Here is a 26,045-nt window from a genome sequence, read left to right as displayed (position 1 = left end):
TACTACATGTCAGGATTGTTATACAACGGAAATCATATATAATACTTATTGACCATGGACACATTGTTGAATATCTAAGAGATTAATAAAAAAAACCTGCCAAAAACTAAGAAAAAAATTCAAATCGAATTGGAGCCGAATTAAGCCGATCGGGACCGACCCAATAATTTGATTTAATTTAATTTTGCGGCGTGGAATGAGATGCAAATTCGCCGGCTGTCAATTCACCTTTTAAACCCATTAATAAAGGACGGTCCCGCGATGCAGGCTCCTTGTTGCGGGACCCGGGAGCGAAAGCGTTCTCTCTCGATATCAATTAATTAAAACAAAATCCGGCAAATACTCAGTGCGTCTGAAACGATGGATCCGATGAATATTCACGCGATATAATCCCGACGGTTCTACCTGGGACGCGCTCGGCGTCCGGATCGTAAGGACACCAGATTCGGTGAGATTTGTGGACTCGGATCGGGCGAGGGAGGAGGAGGAGGAGGGGGTAAGATTGTCACGTTTTCCGGGGTAGCAAATCGTGTTTTACTTCTGTATTTTTGATTATTATTTTAGAGATTATTAAATCTCACTCTATGTGTCTATTAATCAGTTCGTATGGTAGTTTGCGTTTCAGCCTATGCACTACACTGTCATCGAGCACATTTAACTGTTTGGCAAGTGCATTGAGATGTACTAACAGTCTTTCAGAGTACTTCGTACTAAAACTTCGAATCACACTCGTTATGGGTTGTCACAGATTAACTTTTATCACGCTCAGAGCGCTCAAAGAAATCCGTGATAATGACGGAGCTACCTACAGCTTCCTCAGTCTAAAGATACCTAAACAGCAAAGATTGTTCCAGTATTTCGACGATCTGGTATATTTCATTCGTCTAATTTAATTGGGTTAATATAAAATCAGTAATATCCTGAAGAATTATGACGAGATTGCCAAGGAGAATCAGCGATACCTCCGGATGGTAAATTCGGCGGGGCCGAGGCGTAGCGGGACGATTTCGCAGCCGACAGGTGCGTCCAATAACGAGAACGGCGAAAAGTTGGTCGGAACTTTGCTAATTTAAACAGAACCATCGTTTTACCGTCTGTTTTCTCGTGATTAATTGTTTTATGCAGATCGGGTACGCGCTCTACGCCGGGGCCGGTTTCCTTTTATTTGCATGCCTAATGGAAAATCGTTTCTCATTCCGGCCGATTCTAGAATATGCGCTCACGCAACTTTCCCGACTTGGTCAAGTCAAACATTTAATTCATCGAAGCGCGTTACTTTTTGGGCGTTAATTCCTGTGATTTATACCCAGTTGTTCCTTTATCAGTGCTGATTGAGAATTTATAACTACAATTAATTATACGGCCACAATAAATTATAGATTAGAGTTGTTTTATTATATATACATTGAACTTTTTTCGACATTAATATATGTAGGGTTCTAGGCGCGTTTTTTGTATATAGTGGTATCCCCCGAAGGCCTAATTCACCTAATTAACAATTGTATATCTGAGTAATGACTTTTACTTTCATTAGAGAGTATATTTATGTTTTACGTTTAGTTCTTGTTTCTTTCGATACAATGTTTCATGATATTACCATATTTCTCGTTAGTTTGTCCTGTTACTATCTTGATATCTTGATAAAACTGCATTAAAATCGCTGTATTCTCCTTAGTGCATTTGCAATATCTGCAAAACAGTTACTATTATTTCTCTCCTCATACATATTAAACAAATGTTCATGTATATTCTGAAAAATAACACACATGCTCATAAATCTTTCACGCTTTATAATACAATCTATTATAATTAAAGTATATTAATTGTATACTGACCTTTAGTGGTTTCCTCTTTCATCACCCTGTCTTGGTAATTGTCAGCATTGAATCATAAACCAACATTCATTAAGTTTTATTCAATCACTGTCACTTTCAGAAATACTAATCAAGTTAATAACTATCAATGTAAGTAATTAAATAACCTAACCAAACTAATATGATATAATTGTATTATATATCCCCAAATGGGGGAAACATGCCAAAAAGTAATATTTTAAAGAACAACAATAAAAATGTGTTCTTATTAACATAATATAACAGTCATGCCTATCTTGTCTACAAAATGAGTCTCAATTTGTTGGTCTATGAATTGTATTATTTTGTTTTATATTAATGTATAACATAATGGAAACAAACGCAGCATTCATTTTTTTGCCATACTTGTTGAGAAATGAATATTTATGAGTCCATGCGTTAGATTCAAAACAAATCTCACCTATCTCGGTTAAGTAGTCTTAAGCCAACATATTGATTCAGTATCTTAATCAAAATACATTTGCGTTTTGGAATTTTTATGTTTGCAATTTTAATATAATCTACCAATTTTCTAAATATAATCCGAAAAGTCTTGAAAGGAAAACGACGTCTCATTTTGTTGCTTTCTATGCATCCAATTACACGACACTTCTTAGATCGAGGATACGTTACAGCGAACTAAATTTTATCATAATGTTAAACTTTTAATGCTAAAATGTTAAACGTACTCTTCTCTATATGACGCACAAAGAAAATAGTGTCCCAAAATAAACCAAATGACAAACTCACCATAGAAATATACTGAAATGAATAAAATAGTTAGGAAAGGGGATTTACCATATTTTTCTTTAGTTTGTCCTGTTACTACATTTATACATCTTTCTTGATAAAACTACATTAAAATCACTGTATTCTCCTTAATGCATATGCCATATATGCAAAACAGTCTTATTATTTCTCTCCTCATATATATTAATCAAATGTTCATGACTCAAATGACTCAAATGATCGTCGCCGGCGAACCGGCATCATACCAAACCACATTCGCCGCGTAGAACAACTCATTTTGGACTGAAGTCGGCATCAGTATTGGTAGTGTAGTGCTATCATCCACGAACACCTACAATATCGCAAAATAACGGCGCTATTGGTTCCGAAACTGTTGAACTTCGAGCAAAAATTTAGGCGGTTACATGTTTGACGCCACTTGCTGACGAGATATGAGGCGGAGGGGGGCCGTTTTTAACGTGAATCTTCAATACAGACGAGACATAGGTACACTATTATACTCCCGATAGCAAGATGTCGTCTAAAGACTGGATGAAGAAGGAATAAGGGGCGCCAGCAAAGACAACCAGGTCCGCGGGTAAGGGTCTGTGTAGGGTATTCTGAGACCGGCGGGGCGTGCTGTAAGTCGATTTCCTGCATAACCAACGTACCATTAACTCTGCATACTACTCTAACCTTCTGAAAACACACGTGAAACCCTCTTATCGCTCGAAAAAGAGGAACATTCCAGCGCGAAGTGCCATTCTTCTCCAGGATAAAGCATGCCTTCATTGCCCAAGGAATTCTTCGATACCGGTATCAGAAAACTTCCAGAAAGATGGACAAAACGCGTAATTAGTGAGGGGAAATACCTAGAAAAACTGTACATTTTTGTAAATTGTTTCACTAGTAAATAAACGTGTCAGAGTATATGTCTCGATCATATTTGAACCAGCCTCGTATTTTGAAAGTATAATCAAAACATTAGTGCTTATCACCATGTAGCGAGACGCTGTGACGAGAAAAGTCAATTTTGTAACTTGATCGATCTATCTGACGCCTCGCGCGGTTACCTCGATGGTTGTTCGACGTGTTTCATGGAACGAGCGACAGCGTCGGGACGCTTTTCGGCGCTGGATCGGGAGACGCGGCCTTGTTACCGTGTTTCCTCCCGCTTTTTTCGCTTCAATCGCCGTTCGATTCGATAATCGTCCGGTCTGCGGTATTATTGTTCATTGATCGTCGACGATTCAGTTTATCGATAAAACTGTTATTTTTAGATGGGTAACGCTCCGTTATACTTTATTACACAATTTATCGGACCAAACTTTTTTCACCCCGATTTTATCGTATTGTAACGTCGCCGTGTATAAAATATTTCACGCAATATTTGCGCGAGAGATAACAGCGGTTAGGGTTTTAACACTTTTTTATGATACGAATGTTTTTATTTGTTTCAGTCACTATTTTTTAATAAGATAATACCTCAATAACCTCTTTTACGTTTATTGTTAACTATAGAGTAATAGAAGGACAGTTCAATAGGTATATATAGAGAACAGTTCCCCAACGTCCATAGAGTAGTATAATATATACATATAATTTATATATTACAATATAACATATAATTTCTTTTTATTAACTTCTTAGAACTTCAACAATCTGCCTGTTGGCAACACGTATTATAATATGATTTCCGTTACACAATAAAACTTATTCTAAAGTCTATCCTAACTTATTCTAAAGTCTATTCTAACTTATTCTAGAGATTATTAAATCTCACTCTATGTGTCTATTAATTAGTTCGCATGGTAGCATAGGCGTTTGAGCCTATACACTACACTGTCATCGCGCATTTAACCGTTTGGCGAGTCCATACTAACAGTCTTTCAGAGTACTTCACTCTAACACTTTGAATCACACTCATTATGGGTTCTAAGAGGATATTGCGCTGAATCAGTTTGTTAGACAAGTAATATGGGACATCGACAATGACTCGCAATACTATTCTGGAACCTCTGGAGGATATCTATGTTAGATTTGCTGGTAGTACCCCACCCTTATCGAAAGCCTTATCGAAAGCTTGTGTGTTTTTAGCAGAGAAACAGCAGAACACCATTTTTACTATATTTCATTGGTTAGTTTTAATTTCCATCACAGATATCTGTAAAGAGATTATTTTGTTACGAAGGCATTTCATTGGTTGAGGATTTTATACGAATTACGTTACGTCACATTTTACTGACCAATTAAATTTGAAATAAAGTTCGACTGTGATTTCTTAAAAAAATATTAAAATAAATTTCTATACAAGTGCAAATATAATATATATAATGTATATAAATAAAAAAAAATTAATGTAAATATTAAAAAAATAAAACCTCTTTGAGAACACAACATATCTCCTGGCAAATATAATTTATAATATGATTTATAATTTATAATAGCAATATTTCATTTACTTGATCAACACAAAAATTCATCGAGGTAATTTGTAGATTGTGAAAACTGTAGATCGTAGGACTAATATGGTATAATTGTATTATATATGCCAAAAGGGAAGAAACATGCCAAAAAGTAATATTTTAAAGAACAACAATAAAAATGTGTCCTTACTAACATAATATAACAGTCATGCCTATCTTGTCTACAAAATGAGTCTCAATTTGTTGGTCTATGAATTGTATTATTTTATTTTATATTAATGTATAACATAATGGAAACAAACACAGCATTCAGTTTTTTTGCCATACTTGTTGAGAAATGGATATTTATGAGTCCATGCGTTGGATTTAAAAGAAATCTCACCTACCTCGGTTAAGTAGCCTTAAGCCAACATATTGATTCAGCATCTTAACCAAAATACATTTGCTTTCTAGGATTTTTATGTTTGCAATTTTAATATAATCTACCAATATTCTAAATATAATCGGAAAAGTCTTGAAAGGAAAACGATGTCTCATTTTGTTGCTTTCTATGCATCCAATTACACGATACTTCTTAGATCGAGGATACGTTACAGCTTACTAAATTTGACCATAATGTTAAACTTTTAATGCTAAAATGTTAAACGTACTTTTCTCTATATGACGCATAAAGAAAATAGTGTACCAAAACAAACCAAATGACAAACTCTCCATAGAAATATACTGAACTGAATAAAATAGGTAGGAAAGGGGATTGTAATGTCGTCTGGATATTGGACGTCAAAATACAAAAACTCAAATTCTATGAGTTCAGAAATCAAACAAATAGGTGTTAATATCAGTTCTCTGAGTGCAAAATAAAACTGTTTTCTCCAGAGTGGTAAACCGATAACGCAGTATATTTTTTTTGGTTCTGAAGAATGAAGTTATTTTTCGTGTCCAGTCTTATTCAAATGGTTTAAAATGTTTGAATGGTTGATATATATTGGTTTACTTTTGCATTTTTAAGAATTTCGTCGGGTGTTTTAACAATTGATCGACCAGAATGAAGTTTATCAATCATATACAACTTTAGATATGAACTAATAGCAGTAGTTCATTCTTTTATTCTAATTTTACAGTATATTCTCCATTGCTAATTTTTTTGCGACTGGTTTCTTCATCGATAACTCGATAAATATATTCAATTTGTTTACGGGGTTTTGAGACATATCCCCCGAGAGAAATACCCACCGATACATAAATAGACACGCGGTGCACCCTGTACGAAAGACAATAAAGCCGCTCGATAAAAACACCGAGAAAAAGAATCGAAAACAATCCACGGTTAAGCAAACAAACCTATTAATAAAAGGACGATATCCTGCCGCCGTATCCCTGCTGTTTGACGCGGTGCCGCTTTGTCCGATTGGTAATCCGTCGCTTTTGGCTCGCCAAGCGGGATTATTCCATTAAATTGGCTGGTACGGTGCCCACGAACGATGAACTGGCCCTGCGGTATGACTCCGCCGGGGGTGAGACGGGGGAGAGGGGTCGGTCACCGGCGGCGGGGGATCCCTCGAGTTGTTTTACGGCTTTTTTTTTGAGTGAGGTAAAATGAATGATTTTAACAGGTCAATTGAGGCCAGGGACTTTGCCTGACACATAGATGGCGCTACTATCATTAAATCCATATGATTTTATTGCTATTATCTCGGGTTCGAAACGGACCAGGATAGCCATCACCGTCACGCCAGATGACCGGGCTGGGTAAGGCGGGATGGTCTGAAAGTTGGTAACCTGGTACCAATCCACCCATTTATCCAGTTTTGAACTTCTTCAATATTTTGAAATGGTGTGTTATTCTGCTGTGTCGATCCGTGCAAGTGGCTGTGAGGAGCAGGACTTCCCATTTTAGCTACAATAACGTATTATTCAGAGCTCTTCCAACGTGCGGTAGTCGGTACTGCTGTTATTTTCTAAATGGAATGCACTAATGGTTTCAATAATCAATTCGTAATACAATAGACACACGTTACACTCGACAGGACTCTATAGCCATGATGTTCCATTTCGGTTCCTATGTAGATGTCTCTCTTGGACTAACTCAGAACTTTGCACATCTGGAGTTGTCCTAGCAGATCTCCTTTGCATCGCCAATTATAATAAGCCGCACTAAGCTATTTGAAAGTTTTTTGAGAATTTGGACAAGGTATTTGTCCAATAAGCCTTGCAATTAATTGCCTTTGAACTCTCCAGAGGTCCTTCAGATCGTTTTCCTCCCATTGATATCAAAATCGCCATTTTAAAATCGTTGAAATTAAAACCTACATTTCGTCTACAACGGAGCATTATTACCATAAGTTTCTAGTAGTGTCTGATGGACTTGGGCAGAAGATTTCTTGAAATGATTCAAAAGAATAATGAACAACGAAAATGCAGTTTTGAACGTTCCATGATTAGCATCTGTATATACTAAATAACTCAATAAATTCTAATAAAACGAAATACGCCCAAATCAAGCAAGCAAGAATAGATCGGTGACGAAATATTTAAACAAATATTTTAGACACTGGCTGACGCTCTGCCAGGTCTAACCTTTTTCTTTAAATATATTTTAAAGTCTCCTTTTAACAACTAAGGGTTTATCTGGACTGGACCTACAGTTTAGCATAAAATCCGAAATACGGTCCTCGCCATTGAACAACTGCAACTTAGAAATCATCTCAGAACACATCCAGTCTTACCGAGCCTGATTACTGGCGTGACCAAGATAGTTTTCCTTATCGGATTTTGCACTCTTTGAACAATCAAAAATGTAACGACCATGCCCTAGCAGAATTCGAAGACGTGTCTATAGCAACAGCAGGAGGACCGTCGTGTCGCCTTTACCACTGCGCCACCACGCTGGCAGGAATAATTTTATTATTTGAACAAACTTATTGAAGAATGATGTAATCTTAAATTCATCCGAATCGTAAAACTTAACCTTTGCTTGTAAACATCGTCTCAGGTGTTATTTCTTCCTGGAAGAAGAGGAATCATAGAGTACGGTAGAAGCTGAAGGAATTCCAAAAATTAGTTAACAATAAAATTTACGAAATGTTCCAAAGGATGTTATTTCAGCACTTTCATAACCGCCAATCGTTCTGACCTGTAATAATCAACTTTTATTGAAGTATAGCTAAAGAATTTGCAGTATATTGCTATATGTTGATAATATAAAAATAATTAAGGCTTCGTAGTAATAAAAACAATATAAGTTGCTTGACTCGGGGAATTTCCGCGCGACGTTATTATTTTACGGCCGAATGAAAGTACGAAACTGTCGCCCTTCCTCCCAACTTCGACCCATCCCCGATAATATACAAAGTATCCTCGTTAAGATTGATGTCACCTTCAAACAACTTCCCGAAAAGTTTCCCATTCTAAACGCTCTTCGGCTCGAAATTTACGGGCCACTTTATTAAATCATCCCAGGAGTTTTCGTACAAGACAAGCTACGTAACATAAACCAAAGTATTTCGATTGCCTCGTTTCTTTTTTTTTTCCTTAAATCTTTGACGAGACGCTGTCGATAAACTGGACGCCCACGCCAAACATCGGCACCAACGGAGTAACGTTTTAAATTAAGGGAAGAAAACTCTTTAATAATTTAAAAAAGTAAAAAGTCAAAGTTTGGTACTGAGAATTTGAGATATTTTAATATAGGCGTTTGATGGAAAATTGATTTTTCAAGCGAGTAATGAAAATATATTCATACACAGTCCCTATTTTGTTTAAAAAAATCCTTGTATACTATAGAACAAAATATATGGTCTATTTAAAGTTTATTTGCATATGCGTTATCGAAAATTGTGACGCTATGTTGCCGATGCGGAGTTTTAGTTCAGTTTGGCTTTGGTATACAACAAAATTCTAATCTAAATAAAATAATTGAATAAAAATGTTATCAAATATAATTTATTTTAACATTATAGTACATATAAAGCTACAGTTAATTAAAAAGCCGCAATAGTTCATAGGTTAGAGTTATAACCTCTTAAATCTATTGCTTTCAAGAATTTTGCATAGATCTGACAACTGGACGACTTTGACAGGTTCATTCGTTTACGTGTTCGAACTAATCAGACAGCATCGTGTCTCTTTTTAACTAGAATAAAGTGAGAAGGGAAATATTGTCTGATTCTAAAACGAATTTACAAATTGCGGAAGGCAATACATTAAACATCTTGACGACGCATATACAAATCAACTTTGAATAGACTATATAATCATTTCATCATATATTACTTCATTTATTTTTCCATATTTATGTTTATATTTACATTAAGAAAGTATGAGAATAATATGGAGTGAACAGTTTAAAAGGCATAAGTTAACAGCAGTAGTATTCATAATCTATGTAATCAAATGTTTTGGACTTCTCCGATGGCAGCCAAATAGTTCATCAGTTGTTCAAGGTTCTTCAATTGAAGAAGCTGCCTGATGAATCCCTTCAGGCTAGAGAGTCGTCTTTGGAGGGAGTGCCCTTGGCATTTAACCAGGATGTGTTTGATACTCAGCGGGGATCTATATCTATCACAGATGGGCGGACTTTCTCCTTTGATTAGAAACTCATGAGTCAGTCGGTGACCTATTCCGAGTCTGGAAAAATACCCAATTTACACCTCAAAAAAAGTAAGAGTCCTCTTTTACCTCGCACAATATGTTATTGATTCAGTTTTTTATACAGTGCGGTATAACATGTATTCAGATTCCTTCTCCAGTATAGGTGGTTTTCCAAAAGTGATCCTTCCCTTTACACCGCAAGATGGTCGGATCTTTAATTACCTTCGATTCCCATGTGGGTTGGAACCCACATATAGATAATATTCTTGCAGTTATTGCGAGCGGCAGTGTTTAATTCTCGAATGTGCATTGTCAGTGGATGATGTACTTGTGCCGATTTTAAGCTCTCAAGAGAGCTCATACAGTCAGTGATGATTACCACCGAGATCGCATCTGGATTGTTTTGAACGCATTTAAGAGCCTTGTATATGGCCAGCAATTCGGCAGTAAAAACACTCGTCAAAGAAGGCAATTGTTCAAGGCAAAATGTTCTTCCTTCAATGTTGATGTCTATGAAGCTCTTCTATATTCATTGTTTTTAGATCTGTCAGAATAAACCTGATATTGATAATGATTTCTTGAGCATTTTTGGGGAGCTCTGCAGCCGCCAATGATATGAACCATCATTTCAAACCTATAGCGAGTCAAATATTATTTAAGACTATTACTGTACCTATAATATTAATAATTACCGCGCTCCTAATTCTATTTTTTAATTAAAACCGCGTCTCGTTAATTAAACCTTTGACAGCTTTAATTATCAACCGTTTAGGCCACTTCCGACGTTTGTTTTTCGCGGAGTGCGAGTATCGCCTCTCGCCCAATTATATTCGGATAAGAAACACGACCGAAAAAAGGGAGACGGGTGGGCGAAGTGGTAGAAAACGAGCGGGCGGATGATACAATATGGCGGCCGCGCGATGGATAAGGAAGCGGCCTCATTATTATTCATGAAACGATGGTGGGTTGAAAAAACAATGGCCAATCACGAGTATATTCTACTTAAAGTTGGCGGTCGTGTGAACGGCGGTGAGATCTAAATAAGAAAATTGTTTTTTTATTATTTTTTTAATAAAATCTTGTTATTTCTACCGAGAGAATAAACGATACGGGGGACCCGGGATCGTATAATCGTATTTGTGCTGTCTATTCGAATTGGTAATGTTTAAATGTGTTGCCAACGTGAAAAAATAAATTGCTAAGGGTAATTCGTATTTTTTTTTAAATACGACGGTAGTTCAAATATGATGGAGACAAACGCTGTAGATGACGCGCATGAATGTTTTGAGGGTCGCGGCTTGAGTATGTGATAGCTGGGTCCCTTATGAACAGTGTGGCATAGTTTTCGTCGGGAGCGCATGTCTCACGCGCGTACTACGACCATGAGTGAACGTCAAGTGTCGACTGCCGTAACGCAACGTATTGCACTTATATATCATCCACGAACACCTACAATATCGCAAAATAACGCGATTGGTTCCTAAACTGTTGAACTTCGAGCAAAAATTTTTGTCGCCGTTTGCTGACGCGATATGAGGCGGAGGGGGACCGTTTTTAACGCGAATCTTCACTACAGACGAGACATAGGTACACTATTATACTCTCGATAGCAAGATGTCGTCTAAAGAGTGAAGAAAGAAGGAATAAGGGGCGCCAGCGAAGACAACCAGGTCCAGGGTCTATATAGGGTGTTCTGAGACCGACGGGGCGTGCTGTACGTCGATTTCCTACGCACCCAACGTACCATTAATGCTCTATATTACTCCCACCTTCTGCAAACACACGTGAAACTCGCTTATCGCGTGTCTCACGCTCGATACAATATCGGAATTTGGGTGGGAGGTATTGGGACACCCCCTATAGTCCGGAATTAACACCCTACGACTACCACAGGTTTGGAGCACTGAAAGAAGCCATCGGAGGTTAAAGATTTAACATCGACGACTAGGTAGAGGAGTGCGTGCGCACATGGCTGTCCGAGTTGCCCAAGGAATTCTTCGATACCGGTATCAAAAAACTTCTGGAAAGATGGACAAAATGAGTAACTAGTGAGGGGAAATACCTAGAAAAACTGTACATTTTTGTAAATTTTTTCGATAGTAAATGAAGGTGTCAGAGTATTTGTATCGATCATATTTGAACCACCCTCGTATGTTTCATTGATATATTTTAAGTCTCCTTTTTATCAAGGAGCGTTTTGCTGGACTGGATTTACTGTTTGACGTAAGAGAACTTAAATACCATTCCAGAAGACATCCGGTCTTACCCAGCCTGGTTTCTGGCGTGTCCTGGATGGTTACTCCTTGTCGGATTTTTGACTGTTACCTATAGAAACATTTACAACTACAATCATAAACACTGGAAGAATTGTTCTGCCGCCTTAACCACTGCGGTACCAATTTGAGTATATAGTCTATTCAAAGTTTTTTTATACATACGTCATCAAGATGTTTAAGCTGTTGCCTGTCGCAATTTGTAAATACATTACAGAATCAGACAATATTTTCATACTTCTCATTTTATTCTAGCTAAAATGAAACACATCGCGATCTCGTTAGATCGGGCGCGTAAGAGAATGAGCCTGTCAAAGTCGTCCGGTTATCAGATGTATGCAAAAGCAATAATAATAAGAGGTTATAACTCTATTAACCTATAAACTATTGTGGCTGTATAATTAACTGTAGTTTTTAGATGTACTATAATGTTAAAATAAATTATATTTAATAACAATTTTGTTCAATTATTTTATTTTGATTAGAATTTTGCTGTATATCCAACATATACAACAAAATATTGTTGTATATTTGTAATTGTAATTTGTTGTATATTTGTTGTATGTAATTAATTGTATATTGTAATTTGTTGTATATATGTATGTTGTATAAGCCAAACTGAACTAAATCTCAGAGTGGATGCGGCGACATTGCGACGCTTTAACGTCACAAATTTAGATGACGTATGTACAATATAAATTTGAATGGACTATATATTTTTCATATACAATAGGTGGCCAAATTATCAGGAACAGTACTTGTATTTATGTAATATATGGTTTATTAAATTTGTTTGAATGAATTATGTTGTCTCTAAAGCGTTATTCTATCTTTAATAGGTTATTGTTTTTGTGAAGTGGCAGCATAGCATACAAGCGTAATTTGTCGATTGTGTAGCGTTCCTTCGTGATGAGTCATTGTCCGTTAAAACTCGGGCTTTGCAGAATTGTTGTTGCAATGTCTAGAAACTCAAATTTCATTACTTTTAACCGAATTTTTTGTCTGAAACAAGCAAAAGGTAAATAATACTCCGTATAATAATACTTTTGCCATGTTTTATCTACAATTTTTGGACGCGACTACACCAAATGTTCAACTTCATAATAGGTACGATCTTGGATAGCTCGCAAGCTTATAAATTTTTTAAAATTTTCTTTCTGTAAACTTATCGAAAACCCTCGTATTACCGAATCTAATACAAAAAAGAACGTGGGGCTTCAACGGGATAGTGATAAAACAAAAAAGCTTTAAATAAGTTGCCAAGAATAGAAATTATACGAACAAAAACGGAGAGTTTTTAAGACAGGCGACACCCCAAGTAGTCGTAAACAAATAATCCTCGCTAAGAGACTTCCCGCGAGTCCCACCACCTTTTTATATCCCGAACAACACACGAAACAAAGGACCAATTACCAGCCCTTCCTGTTTTACGGTTCACCTGAGAGGTGGCCATCAAACTTGTCCCGTTCCACGAACTTAAGTGGACATCGATGTCGTTTTTCTCTTCGCCAAGTCCTCCGACCTTCCCGCCGCTCCGTCAATATCGTCATCTGGACCATTTCTCCCGATTTGCTTGGGGCGGCCGAGACGGATCGCGTCGCCGAAGCGGAATAATTCACTTCTGCTCTAAAGCAAACGGCGGGAGAAAGAAAAGGTGTTTCTCTACGGACGCTGGCCGAATGTTATGTCGGCTAATGGAAAAAGGGTAATCGGCGAAGCATTAAAATAGCTACGGGTTGAGGATCCTACGTTTGGAACCTCTAGTTCGAGTCGAGTAGTTTGGAAACTGGTGATTTGGAAAACGTTCGGGATAAAGTTCATAGCTTGCCTTGGACGTACCAATTCTTGAATTTATGGAAAATCTGAATCAAAAATCCTCCGACACTTATTTTTAATAAGGATATATATTCTACTTATTTTTTTATAACATCTTTATTAGATACGCTTAGTACAATCTTAGTTTACAATTAATTTATTACTACTTTTCCTATGTGCTTGGATTAATTAACAAGCAAGACGAGTGCGAGATAAATACATCAGTATGTATTCCTCAATTATAAAATTATAATTATTTATTAATTATTAACTTATAGCTATAGCTATACACTAAATGTATACACTTTATATAAGTTCGTATGGTTTTGTTTGCTTCAATCTTTTGACATATTGCGCGCTGTCCATTAATTGTATTGCTTCCACGTTAGTATGATTTAGTAATCTTCTTTCGTGTTTCAAGGCGAAATCTTGGATAACTTCGCAAATCCATTTGATTTCCAGGTCATCGTGCAGTTCTTCGTTGGTTACGTAGCGATAGGCATCGGTAATCAATCGAAGAACCTTGTTTTGACGGCGTTGTATGACTAGTTGACTTGAATTTTTAGTGCAACCACATATTTGCACCCCATAGGTCCAAATTAGCTTTATAATAGTATTATGGATCAACCTCTTTGATTTTAGATCAAGTTGAGAGTATCTTCCGACTAACCAGTATAGTTGTTTTATTTTGGTTATAAAGTGTTTTGCTTTTTGTATAACGCGATGCTTCCAATTCAGTCTATCGTCAAGATGGATTCCAAGGTAATTGGCTGATTCTGCTTGAGGAATCGGGCATCCATTGAGTGATATAATTAAGTTTTTATTATTTCGCCTCAATACAAAATTAACGTGGACAGATTTGTTCTACTTATGAAACTGTAATTATTCTAACATTTCAATTGAAAAGTCCCCGGCCTGACACATAGATGGTGGTACTAAAATTAAATCTATATGTTTTTTAGTTAGCTTTAGCCCTCAAAAGATGCGTGTATAAATTTGACACCTCTCGAATTATTAGTTTGTGAATTATAGCATTTTGAGTAAAGCAACTTTTGTTATTGTGAAAAAAATGGATAAAAAGGAATTTTGGGTGGTGATAAAAGATTGCTTTTTGAAGGTAAAAATACAGTTGAAGCAAAAAACTTGGCTTGATGCCGAGTTTCCGGACACTGCCACAGGAAAATCAACCATCAAGGTTTGGTATGCTAAGTTTAGACATGGTGAGATGAGCACCGAAGACGGTGAAGGCAGTGGACTCCCGTTACCGACGAAAACATTAAAAAATCATGATTATGTATATGTTTAATTTTTATTTAGCATTTGTGATTATTATACATCTTTAGTTTTTTAGGTTTTGATTAACTTCGGTTGTATCGTCTATATTTATTATAATATTTTATTTCAAAAAATCAATTAACAATACTTAAAATAAAATAAAAGTTTCTTTCGATAAAATACTTCAATTACTTGTCTTTTTTAAAGTTAGTACGTGAAGGAATATGTATATCTCCGTCTCGTTTATACTACTGTTGGAAAATATAAACACATATAAAATCAACTGATCCAAGCAATTATCTCTGTCCTTTCCTCTCTCATTATTTATTCAGTAAAGACTGTTTCGAATGTTTTCAGTCGATGGTTCCCAACGCTAATTATAACCTATAATCACGTAAAAACTTATTAATAAATAACGGCACTCCCTTGACGAATTTTGCATGAATTGAAGATTGTGATGTGCTAAAGTTCTGTCGCATAACGTAAATACAAACAAACCGGCAAAGATCTTCGAACCTCTGCCTGCACGGCGATAAAAAACCGACACCGATCACCTCTAGTCTAATCTAATTTCGCGAACGGTAACTACATCTTATTTTTCTTAACCGTCAAACTTGATTATCGATATGGGGAGCAGAACCGACGTATAAAGTCATGATATCCAGTGGTATTATAAACGCCGCCTTAATAGAGACGAGCAAACTTCTCCTCGCTAATAAACAAAGCAAACAAACCCACCGGTTTCTCCGGTCTTATTACGAGTTCCTCGGCAAGTTTATAAGTTACGGGCTTACTTCGTCCGGACGCAAGCCCCGGGCGTGTGGGGCTCCGTTATTTTCCGTGTCGGGGTCCTAAACAGTTCTCCAGGTATGGTGTTAATGTCAACATCGATGGGGAACTCGGAGGTATCGCCGAACTTTTCCTGGCCGGTTATAAGAAGTTTCTATTAAACTTTTTTTTATTCTAGGGAAAGCACATAAAGTTTTGTCGTAGTTTCAAAAACGTTTTTTTCCTAAATTTATTTATTACACTGTTACTAGTTATTACAAACTAACCTACAGTTTGTTTTTAATGTAACATAAATCTATTTATATTTCTAGGAGGCCCTATCTTAGTCTCTGATGTAATAATGTTTATATATTAACACTGCTGTTTTTCTATTAAATAACAGATCAATTGAAACGTCCCCGGCCTGACACATAGATGGCGCTACTGGAATTAAATCTATCTGTTTTTTAGTTAGCCTTAACCCTCAAAAGATGCGTGTATAAATTTTACAGCTTTCGGATTATTAGTTTATTAATTATAGCGTTTTGAGTGAAGCAACTTTTGTTATTGTGAAAAAAATGGATAAAAAGGAATTTCGCGTGCTGATAAAATATTGATTTTTGAAGGGAAAAATATAGTTGAAGCAAAAACGTGGCTTGATGCCGAGTTTTCGGACACTGCCTCAGGAAAATTCATCATCAAGGATTGGTATGCTAAGTTTAGACGTGGGGAAATGAGCACCGAAAACGATGAACGCAGTGGACGCCCAAGGGAGGTTGTTACCGACGAAAACATAAAAGAAATCCACAAAGTGATTTTGAATGACCGTAAATTGAAATCGAATGAAATAGCAGACACTCTAAAAATATCAACTGAAGGTGCACATCATAGCATTCACGAATATTTCAGTATGAGAAAGCTCTTTGCAAAGTTGGTGCCGTGCGAGCTCACTTTTGACCAAAAACAACGACGAGCTGATGATTCGGAGTTTTTGCATCGATATGTGACAATGGATGAAACATGGCTCCATTATTTCACTCCGAAGTCCATTCGGCAGTCATCCGAGTGGACGGCACACGATGAACCCGCTCCAAAGCGTGGGAAAACGCAACAGTCGGCTGGCAAGGTTATGGCGTCTGTATTTTGAGATGCGCATGAAATAATTTTCATTGACTACCTTGAAAAAGGAAGGATCATCAACAGCGACTTCTACATAGCATTATTGGACCGTTTAAAGGACGAAATAACCGAAAAACGACCGCATTTGAAGAAAAAGAAAATGCTGCTTCAGCAAGACAATGAACCGTGTCACAGGTTAGTGAAAAGGATAGCAAAAATCCATGAATTGGGCTTGGAATTGCTTCCTAATCCACCGTATCCTCCAGATCTAGCCGCCAGCGCTGGTCGCTATAATCTGTGTGTAACCCTTGAAGGGAATTATGTTGAATAGAAGAAATTAATTTTGCCAAAAAATGTGTTTTACTACGGTAGGACTTTTCAGTTGAGTTGTTACACCTTACTACACTATTATGCATAAGATTAAATGGTCTCATTCTCTTGAGTCCGTGTCCTATTCTGGTATTATCCAAGCATATTACATCAATATTGACATGAGTAGTCTGTCCACATGTCTCCTTGCAATTCTCTTGATTTCCTGAGCGAAAGTCGGAATCTGCAGGTCTCGATGTAAGTAATCAGTCCTGTAATATCTGGGTATACCTACAATACTTCTCAGAACTTTATTCTAGAAAACATGTATTGTATTTATATTAGTTTCCGCAGAACATTGTGTTCTGTATGCCCATATATGTGTGTGATTTTCTTCCAATTAACCAATCTATTTTCATATATTTTAAGTCCAGTTCTTTCCTTTTCTTTTTTACATGTTCCTTCCAAGTTTCTCATCAATACTTATTCCGAGATACTTTGTTGTTGCTATATGGCGTGATAATATTATTTATTGTTATTGGTGTTTGAGTGGTCTGATTATACTGTACGTGCACAAATTTACTTTCATTAATTTTTATTTTCCAGCTGCGGGTTTAATTATTAATATTGTCACTAGCCTGTGGTAATTTTTGTATGGCTACTTTACTATTTTCTTCAACGCCACGAATGCAGTGTCAGTAAATATAGCTCGGTGAAAATATGGGGTTGCAATAAAAATTCAAATCAACTAGTCATTCAGCGCTGTCAAAATAAAATTCTTTGGTTAATTACCAATGCCTATCGCTATGTAACCAAACGAAGAACTTCACGATGACCTGAAAATCAAATGGATTTGCGAAGTTACTCAAGATTTTACCTTAAAACACGAAAGAACATTTCTAAATCATACTAACGTGGAAGCAATACAACTAATGGACAACGCGCAGGATATCAAAAGATTGAAGCGAACCAAACTATACTAACATATATAAAGTGTATACCGTTACTGTAAATTATAATATTTTTATTATTGAAGAATACATATTGATGTATTTATCTCGTACTCGTCTTGCTTGTGAATTAATCCAAGTACAAATAAAATGTAGTAATAAATTAATTTATAATTAAGATTATACTAAGCATATTTAATAAAGATGTTTCCAAATATTTTCCATTTTTGGTATATAACATGTATTGGCCACAAATTACGTCCTTATGTATATCTTTTTTAACTTCTTTTATCGTAAAGTAGGTCTCTTTTTATATCACTTTAAACATTTTGGCTGTCATGTAAGATTATAATAACTCAGAGTGTTGTTTTGGTAACATTTTCTGTAGTTTATAAACAAGACCGTCATATCATACCTTATCGAAGGCTTGTGTTACATAGAACATACCTTTTTAGATTTATACCTTGATCGATTGAGTGTTTGTTAATATACCCGAACTACTGTATATCATTTGTCTAGTGTATGTCAATATTATAATAAAACATATTTAAAATAAATACATGTCAATTTGTAGCTCATTATATGACAGGAAAAAAAAGAAAAATTAGAGTTTACCAACAAACTACAGAATCCTCTAAGTCTGAAAAATAAAAATAGAACCTAAAACTTAAAACAACAAAAAAAACAACGTTTACAGCATTAATAAATATAATGGAAAAACATAAATGAAAAGTTGATAATATTATCTCCTAACTGGGGAGACAAAAACAAAACAATTAAATAGAAGGGATGAAGAATCTAACAAAGGGACACGAGGAAAATATACAAGAACTAGAGGGACAAACGCGAATAAAATAACTGACAGTACTAAAAGACGTCAAATGATAATAACAAAGCATAAAAGAACTAGATAAGTGAGCTCCTGTCGCGATTTTCGCTGATTCCAATCCTGCTGAGACATAGTCGTAAATGTATATTTGTAACTGTTTATAATTTTAATCACCCAAAAAGCAAGAGTGCATTACAAGGAATCCGACAAGGAAAATGAAAATGATGAATTTGTTAAACAAAAACTCAAAATTGTTTAACGGTCTATAGTCATCCAAAACTGTGGAGCAATTTTGTCTGATAAAATGTTAAAAACTAATTTACGAAATATTATTATATATAAACTAATCTGCAACATTATATTTATATGTTTGTTGCTTTCAATTAACGCGAAACCCTGGTAATTAGAATCGTTTATTTCGAGAAAATATAATTTCATAACGCCCAAAGCTATTTATTTCCTTTGCAATTTGCTGGCTGTATAATCAGCGAACGTATAAATACCCTGTTCGTTTTCACTGTATTCAATTTATATTTGACTAAAACACAAAACGAATATCACGACACGAAATCAAAACGTTAATTTATCATTATAGCGGGTAAGATTTTTAAAATGAAATGCGAAGGAGTTATTTATTTTTCTTTAGGTATTTTTAAAATGTAATTTCTTCCTTTCAGGGTATTCTTTCTTCTATTTTTTTTAAATTGTTGAATAACCAGTTGAAATTAAATCATGCGAATAGTTAAACCCATATATATATATATATTCACCTTTTCGAAAACATTTTAGTAGTATGATTTGTCCTTTGCTTCAAAATATACCCCAGTATCGGCAATCACCTCTTCGTTCGACGAAAATTTCTTCCCAGCGAGCATTCTTTTAAGATCTGAGAACAGGAAATAGTCGCTGAGGGCCAGATTTGGAGAATACGGTGGATGGATGGATTTTTGCCATCGTTTTCACTGACTTGTGACACGGTGCATTGTCTTGGTGAAACAGCACTTTCTTTTTCTTCAAATGCGGCCGTTTTTCGGCAATTTCGTCGTTCAAACGGTCCAATAACACTATATAATAGTCGCTGTTGATGTTACTTCCTTTTTCAAGGCAGTCAATGAAAATTATTCCATGCGTATTCCAAAATACAGATGCCATAATCTTGCCAGCCGACTGTTGCGTTTTTCCACGCTTTGGAGCGGGTTCATCGTGTGCAGTCCACTCGGATGACTAGCGATTAGATTTCGGAGGGAAATGATAGAACCATGTTTCATCCATTGGCAGATATCGATGCAAAAACTCGGGTTTATTACGCCTGATCATCTTCAAACACTGCTCCGTATCATCAACTCGTCGTTGTTTTTGGTCAAAAGTAAGCTCGCGCGGCAACCACTTTGCACAGAGCTTTCTCATACCCAAATATTCCTGAATGATATGATGTACACGTTCAGTTGATATCTTTAGAGTATCTGCTATTTTATTCAATTTCAATTTACGGTAACTCAAAATCATTTTGTGGATTTTCTTAACGTTCACCGTCCTCGGTGCTCATTTCACCACGTCTAAACTTAGCATAGCCTTGATGGTCGATTTTCCTGGGGCAGTGTCCGGAAACTCGGCATCAAGCCAAGTTTTTACTTCAACTGTATTTTTTCCCTTCAAAAAGCAATATTTTATCAGCACGTGAAATTCTTTTTTATACATTATTTTCACAATAACAAAAGTTGCTTCACTCAAAACGCTATAATTCATAAACTAATAATCCGATAGCTGTTAAAATTATACACTCATCTTTTGAGGGTTAGTGATAACAAAGACATATCGATTTAATTCTAGTAGTGCCATCTATGTGTCAGGCCGGGAACTTTTCAATTGACCTGTTAATTAATGTAATGCAATCAGTAAAAATGTGTTTGTTCAACAATACTCTATAATCTATCCAACTACAGATAACACGTAAGATACCCAAAAATGTCCCGGTTCTTTCTGAATATTGTCGGATTTTGGGCGTCATGTCTCCTTCTGTGGGACGCAGGAACGATATTTACAGCAAAACAAACTTCCTAAAGCCTTTATGCGCTCCTTTTCCTATTTAAATAACAAATAAGTTGCAACATGCCTCTCCCCTGCCGGTCGATCTTTGAGGAGAAACTGTATCGTGTGCACCAAAGACAAACCGAAAGTTTCGCTCAAAAGTTCGCGCTTTGACGAGAAATTCTGCCAGTATTCGGTAAACAGTTCGCGAACTGGGAGCAGTGACGGGATAGAAGGAGGGAGGAGGTCCGAATAAAGGACTCGCGATGAAGTATCTCAGGAATATCTCGGTTTTGGAATTTTCCCTATAGTTCGTCGTTTATATTCGATAGGAATTGCTCTTTTCTTGCTTTGCGGGCCGTTTTTTAGTTTAGAGATCCATGATAAGATAACTGAAGATCATAGTGAATCATTGTGATGAGAATGAAAAGTGGTCATATTTATATAGGTTTTGATTTATTCTAGTGATCTCATATTACAATAAAGATAAAAACTTGACAATAGTTTTTACAACATTTTCAATATAAGCTCATAAATATACTTGATATATAACGTTAATTACAATAACAATTATCTGTATATTAAAGTGCATGCAAACTATCTCAAGAACTAACCCTTACTAACTTGTTTTAAATGTTATTTAATTAAATTTAATTTCCAATTAATCTTAATATTCAACAAAGTATTAATAAGTAGTAGATAGAGGCGTATTTAAATTATACTAAAGACAAAGTTTAGGTTGGACTGCAACGACTAGTAACAACCTAATAATTAAATTTAAAAAATACATAGTGTAAATGCAAGATATGTTTTGAACAGTGTTTAACATTCCATCTGTATAGAATCAGCTAAGAATTCTATAGTTTTAGAAAGCTTCTATAATGTATGTTTTTATTTGATTACTTAAGTGATTGCCCTTTGAAAAAGCGTTAATAAATTACATCAATTTGCTAATAATTATTTCCTTAGAAACGAACTTTGTCTTGCTTAACGCTAAGTTCCTCTATTAAATAACAAATAATTATATTATTTCAAAAAACTGATTGAAGAATCAACGTTCTTGAATGAAAATTGGACAAATTGGAACAAACGCAAATGTCTTAAGCTTCGTGAACGTGTAACACTGTGCTCAGGCTTAGGCTTTATGAGTCGTCAAATTTAACATGATGAAGAAGTCCTTGCTCACGCTCCGAGAAAATTTTTATGGTTTGGTTAATTACCAAATCTCTATGGAGATCAATATTTCCGAAGAACCACTGGAAATTAACAGCACTACTACTGTTGGGTAATATAGGATTTAGTTAACGGAACTTCCAGGAATGCTCTTAAAACAATACAAGTTTTAAAGGCATATAATAAAATCAAGGAAGACTTAGTATTTCATTTACAGTATTTAGATGAGACATGGATATGTCAGAATGAGACCATATATATAGACTATATAATATACCCAAGAGTCACTCATAGCAAGACGATAATAAAGATAGTGTTAAGACAACAACAGTTGATGGGAAAAGGTAAACGTTGGAATAGATTGATTAGCTTTTATTAATCAAAACTTTTATTAATAATTCATATATTGATATATTGTTCCTCATGCTGCAAACAGGAATGGTTCTTAACACCTTCGGTTTGGATGAACTCAATCAGATACATCGAAGAAGAAATTGAAGAATGATGGAATCGTTAGAACGTTTTAGTTTCTCACTTGAATGAAATTTTCTGAATATGGAATGATGATTCAAGGCTAATAATTTCCAAGATAGGGTGATGAGAGTGGAAACAACTAATATAATCAATTTTACGAAAACTGTAGGAAATCTTATTGTAGAGTACGAAAAATTTATGTGCCCAGATATGTGTGTAATTGTTCAAAATATACATGAGAATTTGGTTAAAATATGTGACCAGAGAAAGAATACTAAAAAAATAAACCAAAGAGAAATACAGTGATATTAAAATAACAAGGAAACACACTAATGAAAGTAAAATATCTTACTTGGAAATATGATTGTTAATTGGGGTGGATTAGGCCTCCAGGAAAAACCACTACATAAAAAAATACGCTTAGAGCTGTTACTCATAGGTGGAATGGAAAAAAGTCCAATGTAAATATAATAAAACACAACCATAACCAATAGTTACTGTATAAGTAATTGTGGTTTTAAGTCTTTCGCTAATATATGCATTAGATGTGCTATGATGTTAAATTAAATTATATTTGTTAACAGAACAACAACTCAGAGTTGATGCGGCAACATTGTGACGTTTTGACATCATCATTTCACCGATTTATTGGACGGATAATCGGAACGGACATTTTATAACGTTTTTCTTCAATTTCTAGTCATATTTCGTATTACTCCTAAAAAAAGAACCGAAAAACCAGTCAAATAAACGCCGAAGATATTAATAGTGAAGAATACAAATAAAAGTGACCCCAACTCGAAATATATCGGCCCATTATTGAAATGTCATCAATCTCTCCCTCTCTCTCGCCCCGTCTGGCCGACCGCGTCGCCGTTCCAGGCCGAAACTAATTAAATTCCGTTGGAAAAATCAAGATTGCCACGGGAATTATGATGCTGCACTTTAAGGATGAGCCACCTGAACGGTTTTAATCGAATTCGCCCGCCCAGCCCCGCTCCCTCGTCTCTCGAAAAACGGACCGACGGTTTCCATCAGGTGCTATCGATCGCTCAGGCCCCGCTCTCTAGAGGCTAATTGGGAATTTCCCGACGATTTTTCCAACAAATATGATCCGCATCCGAGCGGTCGGCGTAACCGTTGTTCGTTTGTTTTAATCTCGCGCCCGCGGACGGCTTGATCCTCACGATCACGAGATAATAGGCGGACAATTGGGTAGAGATCGATTGTGATGTTTTTCTTGGTCAGTAAAATAGTTTACACTCACGTATTTTGATCTTGGGAATTTAGAAATCATCATAAAAAGTACCGTTTAGCTCTAGTTTTATGGATACAAGTGATATTTTATGCCTAAATATTAGTGTTGAGAACTATCGATTGTTTAGTAATTGAGTACTTTTTACTATCGACTGTTTCACTCTCTATTCTCGGTCCGTCTGATTTTGTTACTATTTACTATCGACTATTTCAGTCGTACTTTTAGTTACTATTTTTGGTTATACTTTCATTCGATTGATTTTTAACGTTCTGGCTCTGTCGTCATAGCCGCGACCTTGACAAAAGTGTACCTATTAAATGTATGTAAAATGTATGTATTTGCAACATAGTGATAAAATGTGTAATAATTACGAGGATAATAGTAAAATCAACAACTTAGTTTTCCCGTTTCAATATTTTTATAGCCACAAATGATCGACATTATTATTGGTTATTTTTAAATAAAAATGTTGAATGCTAATTAAAACTACCGTCCATTATTATGAAAATATACAATGTATTAAATATTGAAGATAGTTTGGCTGCACTTGCGGTTCAATTCTTTACCAGAATTTGTACTTCATATAAATTTATAAAGGTATTTTTCTGATAGGTACATCGATTATATTACGTGAAAATTAAGTTAAGAATGCTGGCATATAAGCAAAATGTGATAGAACAATGTGGTAACTGTAATTTCGAATCGAACAAGTGAACATTTACCAAGAGTAGATATCTTATTTATTACTATATAATATTTTTATATGTTATTGCTATATTTATTTACTTTCTTTATTTTTATTATTAACAATGCCAAGAAGAGGACTACCTGACCTAGGTCTTCGAACTCAATCAAATATGCGACGAGCTACCTCACTAAAATGATAAAAGTAATATTGGCATGTCACAGTTGGCTTTTATAGTGATTGAAATTGAAGTGGAGGGGCTTTGAATGCAAAAAGTTTCTTGTAAAACGGTCCAATATCGCTATGTAATGGTCCTTCCTTTTTCAAGGTAGTCAATGAAAATTATTCTAATCGCATTCCAAAATACAGACGCCATAACCTTGCCAGCCGACTGTTGTGTTTTCCCACGCTTTGGAGCGGGTTCATCGTGTGCAGTCCACTCAGATGACTGCGGAGTGGACTTTGGAGTGAAATAATGCACCTGTGTTTCATTTATTGTGACATATCGACGCAAAAACTCGGGTTTATTAAGATCGATCATCTTCAGATACTGCTCCGAATCATCAACTCGTCGTTGTTTTTGATCAAAAGTGAGCTCGTGCGGCACCTACTTTGCACAGTTTTCTCATACCTAAACATTAGTGATTGATATGATGTACACGTTCAGTTAAGATTTTTAGAGTGTCTGCTATTTCATTTAATTTCAATTTACAGTCATTCAAAATTATTTTGTGGATTTTTTAAACGTTTTCGCCGGTAAAAACTGTTTTAGGTGTCCGCTGTGTTCACCGTCTTCGGTGCTCATTGCAGATGAAAATACCAGTACTTTACTAGAATCAAGAGGTAGATAATGTAGTGCCAACAACTCAGTGAGCATTGGGGAAATGACAATTTTTTGTCAGTATTGTAGGACATTAAAATACAGAGGTGAATCTAGTTAATTTTTTTGTGCTGATGAAAAAATAAAAATGCCACAGTCGGTTCCACCATCAGATCCATTAAGCTCATTAGTTTCTGGGGTGGTAATTATTTTAACTACTTCTATGTCAGCATTCAAAAAGATAATAGTACATTTTCAAGGTATTTTGCCATAAAAGTTTTTTAGTTAGATTCTAATTTGTATCAGATCTAAATTAGTAAAATATTAGGCAACTGCAGATACAAAGACAAACTCATGACTTGCCAGTTATCACATGCAAATCATCAATTCCTACCAATTTATTTAATGGGGAATACAGACACAGAAATTGATAGAGGTTGTGCTCACAATCTAACAGTGAGGCTAACTATTGTCCCAGAATTACAAGCTTCTGTTCATCAGATCTGCGATTGATTGGCATGCGAAATAAAAAAGACGCTTCCGCTCCAGTGCCTTCAGAAAATCAAACTAAATCAAGCATATCGGAGGAACATGCAAAATAAATGACCCTTTACTTGGATCCTGGATAAACTTAGCAGAAGCACATCTGGACCACACAAATCCATAATCAA

General features: G+C 35.7%; 1 protein-coding gene across 1 annotated transcript in view; it reads right to left on the bottom strand.

Annotated features, from left to right (window-relative positions):
* The window catches only part of LOC143199387 (octopamine receptor beta-1R), a 116,446-nt gene that overhangs the window by 64,891 nt on the left and 25,510 nt on the right, over positions 1–26,045 (bottom strand). The window lies entirely within an intron of this gene.

The sequence above is a fragment of the Rhynchophorus ferrugineus genome, unplaced genomic scaffold (assembly GCF_030347505.1).
Source record: "Rhynchophorus ferrugineus isolate W39M unplaced genomic scaffold, kcgeb_rfMv2 rfM7, whole genome shotgun sequence".
Classification (NCBI taxonomy): domain Eukaryota; kingdom Metazoa; phylum Arthropoda; class Insecta; order Coleoptera; family Curculionidae; genus Rhynchophorus; species Rhynchophorus ferrugineus.
Note: the sequence above shows the minus strand (reverse complement) of the source record. Positions and strands in the feature narration are given on the sequence as shown.